This window comes from Artemia sp. Qi Xiang Cuo, chromosome 8, assembly GCF_049724085.1.
Source record: "Artemia sp. Qi Xiang Cuo chromosome 8, ASM4972408v1, whole genome shotgun sequence".
NCBI lineage: Eukaryota > Metazoa > Arthropoda > Branchiopoda > Anostraca > Artemiidae > Artemia > Artemia sp. Qi Xiang Cuo.
In genome coordinates, this window is record NC_142801.1 from 28,354,041 (window position 1) to 28,360,784 (window position 6,744).

Below are 6,744 nucleotides of genomic sequence, written 5' to 3' on the forward strand. Positions count from 1 at the left end.
AAAAGTACTTTTGAAAATCTAGGAGGGGCAACTGGTTTGCCACTCCTATCTTACCAATAGGATTGGTAAAAAATGGGGCTGTTTTTCAGGGGCAACGCTATAGCGTTGCCTATAGCAAAGGCAATACGGCTCCAATGTTTTATTATTTTTATTTATTAATTTGTTTTCCCAGAGTCACTTCATATGGAAGGTGTCGTCGCAGAAACTTCAAAGGGGGCTCGTTTGATTGGAAATCGAGAGTTATAGTGCCCTTTTTAGTAGTCGAAAGTAATTCGAGGGCAACTAGCCCCCCACCCCCTATGCCCATCATTCCCCCAAACACATCCAATCAAAATTTTGATTTAGCCATTTTGTTTAGCGTAGTTGATTTCCAGATAGAAAATATCTTTTTGAGGAGGGCACACCTTCACAACCCTCAGGGCAAGGGTTTTAAGTTATGCCCTGGGGCATATAAGAACGATGTTGGCACAATGTATTATTTATTATTTTGTTTCCTTTAGACCAGGGCACTTCATATCGAATAAATTGTTGTAGAATCTTCGAAAAGGGCTCGTTCGATTGGAAATTGGAGTGGCTTGTACCCTTTTTTATAGTCAAAAGTGATTGGAAGGCAACTAACACCCCTTCCACGCCCACCATTTCCCCAAACACATCCCATCAAAAATTTGAGATAGCCTTTTTGTTCAGCGTAGTTGATTTCCAGATAGAAATTATGTTTTTGTGGAGGTCATTCCCCCACAGCCTTCAAGGCAAGGGTTGTAAGTTATGCTCTGGGAGCATATAAGGTTTTATAGAAGGCGTTGTCGTACAAAGTTAAAAAAAGGCTCATTCGATTGGAAATTCAAAGAGCTAGTGCCCATTTTAATAGTCGAAAGTGATTGGACGGCAACTAGCCCCCCTCTCACGCCCACCTTTTCCCCGAACACATCCAATCAAAATTTTGAGACAGCCATGTTATTCAACGTATTTTTAAATTCTGGAAATTAGGTCTTTGAGGATGACAACCCCCCCCCCCCACAGCCCTCCGGGCAAGGGGTGTCAGTTACGCCCTGGGAGAATATAAGGTTCTGTACAGATAGCGTTGTCGTAGAAACTTCAGAAAGGGCTCATTTGATTGGAAATTTAAATGGTTAGCTCCTTTTTTAATAGTCGAAAGTGATTTTAAGGCAACTGACCCCCCTTCGACGCCCACCACTTCCCCAAACACATCCAATCCAAATTTTGATATAGCCATTTCGTTCAACATTGTTGAAAGTTCTGGAAATTATATGTTTGAGCAGGACACTCCCCCTACAGTCTTCAGGGGCAAGGGTTACCAGTTATGCCCTCGGGGCATATATGGGTCTTATGGAAGGAATGCTCGCATAAACTTCAGAGAGGGATCATTTGATTGGAAATTGAAAGTTCTAGTGCACTTTTTAAGCGTCAAAAGATAATGGAGGGTAACCAGCTTCCCCTCCCCCCAAACCCTTTTTTTCAAAATGCATTCAATAAAAATTTTAAGATGGCTATTTTTTAAAAATAATTAAAAGATCATGTAACAAAGATTCCGGTGTCGACATAACCCCCCAGGGCCCAGGGGCAGGCGTTATAAGTTATGCCCTGAGGGTATATGTGGGTCTTATGGAAGGGATGCTCGTATTAACTTCAAAGAGGGGTCATTTGATAGGAACTTGAAAGTTCTAGTTCACTTTTTAAGATTCAAAGAGATTGGAGGGCACCTAGCCCCCTCCCCCCTCCAAACCCCTTTTTCCTCAAACCCATCCGATAAGAACTTTGAAATAGCTTTTTTTAAATAGGTCAAAGACCATATAACGAAAACTCCGGGTCGACACAGCCCCCCAGGGCCCGAGGGCAGGTGTTGTAAGTTATGCCGTGGGGGAATATATGGTTTTTGTTAAAGGCATACTCATAAAAAATTCGGAAAAGACTCATTTGATTGGAAAGTTAAAGTTCTAGTTCAGTTTTTGAGGGTCAAAAGAGATTGGAGGGAAACTAGCCTCCCCCTCCCCACGCCCCTTTTCCCCCAAATGCATCCAATAAAAATTTTGAGATAGCCATTAAGTTAAAAATTGCTCAAAAGTCAGAAAACAATAACTCAGGTGTCGTCACAATCCCCCAAGGGCCTGGGGGCCGGCATTGTAAGTCATGCCCTGGGAACACATATGGTTCTTATGAAAGGGATGCTTGTATAAACTTCAGACAGAGCTCATTTGATTGAAAATTGAAAGTTCGAGCGCACTTTTTAATATTCAAAAGAGGGCACCTTGCCCCCCCCCCCCCCCGCCTTCTTTTTCCAAACCCATCTGATGAAAATTTTGAGATAGATATTTTTTTAAAAATAGTTCAAAGGTCGGATAAGAAAAAATCCGGTGTCAATACAACCCCCCCGGGCCCAGGGGAAGGCCTTTTTAGTTATGCCCTAAGGGCATGTATGGTTCTTATGAAAGGGATGCTCATATAAACTTCATTGAGGGCTCATGTGATTGGAAATGAAAGTTCTAGTTCAATTTTTAAGAGTCAAAAGATATCCGAGGGTGACTTGCCTCCCCCCCCCTACACACCCTTTTCTCCCAAGCCCATCCGATAAAATTTTTATAATAGCCATTTCATTAAGATAGTTCAAAGGTCAGATAAGAAAAATTCCTGTAGTGACGGAACCCGCCAGGGCCCGGAGGCAAGCGTTATGAGTAATGCTCTAGGGGCATATATAGTTCTTATGGAAGGGATGCTCGTATAAACTTCAGAGAGGGCTCATTTGATTGGAAATTGAAAGTTCTTGTTCAATTTTTAAGAGTCAAAAGACATCGAAGGGCAACTAGCCCTCCCCCTCCTCCACGCCCTAAATGCATCAGATAAAAATTTTGAGATATACATTTTGTTAAAAATAGTTCAAAGTTCTGACAACAAAAACTCCGGTGTCGACACAGCCCCCCAGGGCCCGGAAAGTAGGCGTTGTAAGTTATGCCCTGGGGGAATATATGGTCGTTATGGAAGGGATGCTCGTATAAACTTCCTAGAGGGTTCATTTGCTTGGAAATTGAAAGTTGTAAATCACTTTTTAAGAGTCAAAAGTGATTGGAGGGCAGCTAGCCTGCCCCACACTCCATTTTTTTTTCCCAGAGGCACTTCATATAGAAGGTGTCGTCGTATAAACTTTAAAGGGGGCTCATTCGATTGGAAATCGAGAGTTCTAGTGCCATTTTTAAGAGTCAAACGTGATCGGAGGGCATCGGCCCCCCCCCTCCCCGCCCCCATGCCCTTTTACCCCAAATACATCTGATAAAAAATATGAGGTAGCCATTTTGTTAAAAATAATTCAAAGATCATATAGCAAAGATTCCGGTGTCGACATAACCCCCCAGGGCCCAGGGGCAGGCGTTATAAGTTATGCCCTGAGGGCATACATGGGTCTTATGGAAGGGATGCTCGTATTAACTTCAAAGAGGGGTCATTTGATTGGAACTTGAAAGTTCTAGTTCACTTTTTAAGATTCAAAAGAGATTGTAGGGCACCTAGCTCCCCCCCTCCACACCCCTTTTCCCTCAAACCCACCTGATAACAACTTTGAGATAGCTTTTTTTTTAAAAATAGTTGAAAGACCATGTAACGAAAACTCCAGGTCGACACAGCCCCCCAGGGCCCGAGGGCAGGTGTTGTAAGTTATGCCCTGGGGGAATATATGGTTCTTATTGAAGGGGTCCTCGTAAAAACTTCAGAGATGGCTCATGTGATTGGAAATTGAAAGTTCTAGTTCAGCTTTTAAGAGTCAAAAGAGATTGGAGGGCAACTAGCCCCCCCCCCAGCTTCTTTTTCCCCAAATGCATCCGATAAAAATTTTGAGATAACCATTAAGTTAAAAATTACTCGAAAGTCAGAAAACAAAAACTCAGGTGTCGTCACAACCCCCCAGGACCCGGGGGCAGGTGTTGTAAGTTATGCCCAGGGACCTATATAGTTCTTATGAAAGGGATGCTCATATAAACTTCCGACAGAGCTCATTTGATTGAAAATTGAAAGTTTGAGAGCACTTTTTAATTGTCAAAAGAGGGCAGCTAGCCCCCCCCCCCCCATTCCTTCTTTTTCCAAACCCATCTGATGAAAATTTTGAGATTGATATTTTGTTAGAAATCGTTCAAACGTTGGATCAGAAAAACTCTGGTGTCAATACAACCCCCCAGCGCCCATGGGCAGGTGTTCTAAGTTACGCCCTAAGGGAATAAACGGTTCTTATGAAAGGGAAACTCGTATTAACTTCATAAGGGGCTCATTTCATTGGAAATTGAAAGTTCTAGTTCAATTTTTAAGAGTCAAAAGATATCCGAGGGCAACTAGCCTCCCTCCACACACCCTTTTTCCCCAAGCCCATCCGATAAAATTTTTATAATAGCCATTTCATTAAAAATAGTTCAAAGGTCAGATAAGAAAAAATCCTGTTTCGACTGAACCCACCAGTGCCCGGAGGCAGGCTTGTGAGTAATGCTCTAGGGGCATATATAGTTCTTATGGAAGAGATACTCGTATAAACTTCGGAGAGAGCTCATTTGATTGGAAATTGAAAGTTCTGGTTCACTTTTTAAGAGTAAAAAGAGATCAGAGGGCAACTAGCCCCCCCTCTCCACGCCCTATTTTCCTCAGACCCATCCGATAAGAACTTTGAGAGAGCATTTTTTTTCAAAATAGTTCAAAGGTCAGATAACAAAAACTCCGGTGTAGATACATCCCCCAAGGGCCTGGGGGCAGGCATTGTAAGCTATGTCCTGGGGCCGTATGTGATTCTGATGAAATGGATGCTCGTACAAACTTCAGAGAGGGTTCATATGTATGGAAATCAAAAGTTGTATTTCATTTTGTCAGAGTAAGAAAAAATTGTAGGGCGACTAACCCCTCCCTCCCTCCACGCCTTTGGGTTTATCGGATGGATAAACCCATACGATAAAAATTTTAGGTGAACATTTTGTTAAAAATAGTTTAACCATCAGAAATTAAAACTCCAGGGTCGACACAACCCCCCAGGGCCCAAGGCAGGCGCTGTAAGTTATACTCTAGGTCTATATATGGTTCTTATAGAAGGGATACTCGTATAAACTTTAGAGCGGGCTCATTTGATTGAAAATAGAAATTTCTAGTTCACTTTTAAAGAGTTAAAAGAGACCGAAGCTTAATTAGTCCCCCACGCCCTTTTTCCCAAACCCATCCGATACAAATTTTTAGATAGCAATTGTTACAAATAATTCAAACATAGATAATAAAAACTCCGAGGTTGACACAAACCCATTTTTCTACTTTGATATTGTTACTTTGTTACCAGTTTTGATACTTTGACGAATATTTTTTTTTTTAAGTTTGATTTTGAAATTTTGTTAAAAATAGAAGGGATACTCGTATAAAACTTCAGAGAGGGCTTATTTGCTTGAAAATAGAAATTTCTAGTTCACTTTTAAAGAGTCAAAAGAGACCGAAGCTTAATTAGTCCCCCACGCCCTTTTTCCCCAAACCCATCCGATAAAAATTTTGAGATAGCAATTTTGTTAAAAATTGTCGAAATATCAGATAATAAAAACTCCGAGGTTGACGCAAACCCATTTTTTCACTTTGATATTGTTACTTTTTTACCAGTTTTGATACTTTGATGAACATTTTTTTTGTTTTTTTGTTTTAAAGTTTGATTTTGAAATAAGGAATTTTTTAAAACTTGAAATGTTTTGCAATCAAAAATGAACAAAAACTAATTGAAAAAAAGTTCCGAAAAAAAAGTTTTTCAAAGAAAAGTTAAGGCCATTTTAAGCTTAAGCTCAGCAGATACATATAACTTTTAAGATTCAAACTAAAAATGACAAGCAATTACTATTAAAGAATAAAAGAAACCTAAAACGAACAGAAATTAAATAAAAAGTCATAGGAAAAAAATACAACAATTAATGATATAAATGTATAAATAGATCTTAAAGTGGGTAATGCTTAGATTGAATATGAAAATCAAGTTTAAACCGAAAAAAATTTTGCTATTGAAGTATAAATGAAACTTAAAACGAACAGAAATTAAATAAACAATCAATGCCAACACATACAATAGATGTTAATGTAAATGAATAAATAAATCTTAAAACGAGTGAAACTTAAATTGAATATGCAAATCAAGCTTGAAACGAACAAAAATAACTACAAACAAGAGTTTGGTTATCGCCTCACTGCAGAAGCCTAAACCCTACTGCGTCATTGGCGCTTTACTGAAAACGAATTATATTACAAATGTTTTCTTTTTTACTTAATATTGAAAATAAATATTAAAATTACAGTAAAATTTTAAACTGATGAGATTTTAGCAATTAATATCATTATGCATCAAATATTCAGTTAAATTTATTAGTTCTTTCCAAGATTGTTCAAGACAAATATAGTTTCACTACAAACAAAATTTGGATACTGCCCCCTTCTTCAACTGTAAAAACCTAAAGCCTTCTGCGTCATTGGCGCTTCACTGAAAATGAATTATATTACAAATTTATTCTTTTCCAGTTCCTACAGCATTGAAGGTAAAAATAAAAATTACAGTGGAAACAAAATCTTGAACTGATGGATCTTTCAACAATTAATATCATTATATATCTAATATTCAATTTGATTTTATTTATACTATCCAAGACTGTTCAAAACTCATGTAGTTTTCAGTAAAGCACCAATGACGCAGTAGGTTTTAGGCTTCTGCAGTGAGGCGATACCCAAACTCTTGTTGTAGTTATT